Source organism: Pygoscelis adeliae, unplaced genomic scaffold (genome assembly GCF_000699105.1).
Source record: "Pygoscelis adeliae isolate BGI_AS28 unplaced genomic scaffold, ASM69910v1 Scaffold238, whole genome shotgun sequence".
NCBI classification, from domain to species: Eukaryota; Metazoa; Chordata; class Aves; order Sphenisciformes; family Spheniscidae; genus Pygoscelis; species Pygoscelis adeliae.
The window spans coordinates 603,317-605,929 of record NW_008825285.1 but is presented as its reverse complement, the minus strand read 5'-3'; the positions used below and the strand labels follow the sequence as shown (position 1 = coordinate 605,929).

Here is a 2,613-nt window from a genome sequence, read left to right as displayed (position 1 = left end):
TAGCCAGTTCAGAGGTTATATTTAGTCTAGTAAAAATTGCTGATCAGTAATAGCTGTAAAGAAATGTAAGCCAGCTCGATATGTGTCAAGCAGTGAGAATAGAGAGGTGGACCAGACATAGAACCTAAGGAGCATTGTAATATGAAAATGGACTGCTCCGCTACTACCTCATCTGAAATCATTAACTTAGTCAATTTTCATCATCTTATCTCCCTTAATATAACCTACATTAAACACACATATTAAGATGTATTTTAAAAAAAATCAAAGTAATTTAAGACTCTAAACCACAGTTTTTCAAGCGTCATTTAAAGGTCACAATCTGTACAAATTGTCCCCACAGACTTGATGTTTCTATAAGGTTGCATGCAAGATAGGTATCCAAGTGTCTACATGCATAACCTCTGTTAGAATCAGTGCAGTGCTATTTTGGAATCTAGAGAGCTATTCGTCTCATCCTCACGTAGATATCTGTGTATGGTTAGCTGGATTGATTGTTTTGATTAGATTTAGTTCACTTACAGATATTATACAGCTGTCTTATATGTAGATACCATTTTAAGTGTCTTAATCTTTGGTCTGAATCTCACCCTTATGCATTTCTAAAATTCCACTTAGGTAACACTATCACTTCTGGATTCTATCTAGATACACTAAAAGTTGAGTCAGGCTTGTGGGTTTTTTTATTGCCAATTTATCAATTGTTGTTGTAATGTAAGATCTAGGAATTTCTAATATTTTCATTATATATACAACTGTCTTTCTGATACTATTGGTTCAGCATATATGAATAATTTTGGGGATCACATCATTTGAAACAAGTAGTGTATGAAGGCTAAATGTCAGAGGCGATCTATATAATGGAGTAAGTTGAATTCTAACTTCCGTAGTCAGCAGTCAGTTACTTTTAGTCTTTTGTTGAAGGGATTCTGAAGCTGACTAAACTTTGGAGCCCAAAAGCTCTCTGGTTTGATAACTCTAGAAATGTATGAGTTGCATGTTGGAGCAAAACGTGGACATACATTTTTCTGTCATCCAGCTTGTCACATGAGCAAAATCTCTAGCACTGGGGCCATTTGGGAGCTATAGCATGCTCCTTCCAGGTTCTTAATGGCAGAGAAGCACAGCTACAAAAAATAATGTGGAATTAATTTGTTGTGCTGTTTAGATATGGCCTAAATTAGTGTTGCCTATGTATTGGGAAGCCAGAAGAAAGTTTACTTTTCAAAAGTGCTTGTGAGTGACCTCCTTTCATCCTTTGACATTTTCTTGTCATTGCATTTCTCTTTTTTTCTACACTTCTGATCCCTTAGTGTATGATCAAAATAACATAGGCTTTTGTAAATTTTCTTATAATCCATGGATGACAAAATCAAAAGTTACAGAAGTTTATTTAGGGCATATTACTGACATACTAGAAGACGCAATCCAAAGTACTTCACTCTGCATTTGAATTGGTGTAGGAGATTCTTACAATTCTATGAATCTGATGGAAATGAATAGATCTTTATGCCTATTACAAATGTTTGTCATTGCAAATGTAAATGGAGGAGCAAGTCATTAATCTTATTGAAGTTTTCAATGTATGTAGTTGTATGTTGAGAGCTTGGGAATGTGGTGTACATACCAGCAGGTTGACCCTTGTTTTGTCTCAATCTTAATTATAAATTGGTGCCATTTTTCTTGGCACTGTATTGTACCCTAGAGTGAAAAACAACACATAGCAATATTTTTAAAAATAATTTCATTACTGCAAGATAAGTCCTCTTTCATGTATTTTTCCTTATTTTGTGTGCAGGTGCTACCATGTCACTTACACTGAGGTATTATTATTTTTCTAAAAATCCACCACGCATGCACAAAATCCTCTTTTGTTCACAAGTGTATCTAATTGCAGTAGCCATGTTAAAGTAAACATTAGTTGGTTGTTGATAGACTTTTATTTTTTTTTAGTAGATCAAAGATGCTTGGTTTTGTGTTGCACAATGGGCTGGTAGCCAAATGTATGTATACAGTTTCATGTAGTTGCTTATATAAGCAAGCACTTTTTAATGCTGTATACTTAGGAAGCTTTATGCCTTTAGTCTTAAATGAGATTAAGTTCAGTGCACAGAGCAAGTCCAGAAATCAAGAGTAGCTGACAAAGAGTGCATATTGAAATTGCTCTAAATATACCTTTATTTTAAAATGTTATTGAAGGGTAGAAACATAAAATAGAATCATAGAATCATTAAGGTTGGAAAAGACCTCTAAGATCATCGAGTCCAACTGTCAACCCAACACCACCACACCCACTAAACCATGTCCCTAAGCGCCTCATCTACATGTCTTTTAAATACCTCCAGGGATGGGGACTCAACCACATCCCTGGGCAGCCTGATCCAATGTTTAACCACTCTTTCAGTAAAGACATTTTTCCTCACGTCCAATCTAAACCTCCCCTGGCACAACTTGAGGCCATTTCCTCTCGTCCTATCGCCAGTTACTTGGGAGAAGAGACGGACACCCACCTTGCCACAACCTCCTTTCAGGTAGTTGTAGAGAGCGATGAGGTCTCCCCTCAGCCTCCCCTTCTCCAGGCTAAACAACCCCAGTTCCCTCAGCCGCTCCTCA

At 36.6% G+C, this 2,613-nt stretch overlaps 1 protein-coding gene across 1 annotated transcript in view; it reads left to right on the top strand.

Annotated features, from left to right (window-relative positions):
• The window catches only part of WDR60 (WD repeat domain 60), a 33,980-nt gene that overhangs the window by 21,576 nt on the left and 9,791 nt on the right, over nt 1-2,613 (top strand). The gene's annotated exons all lie outside the window — the stretch shown is intronic.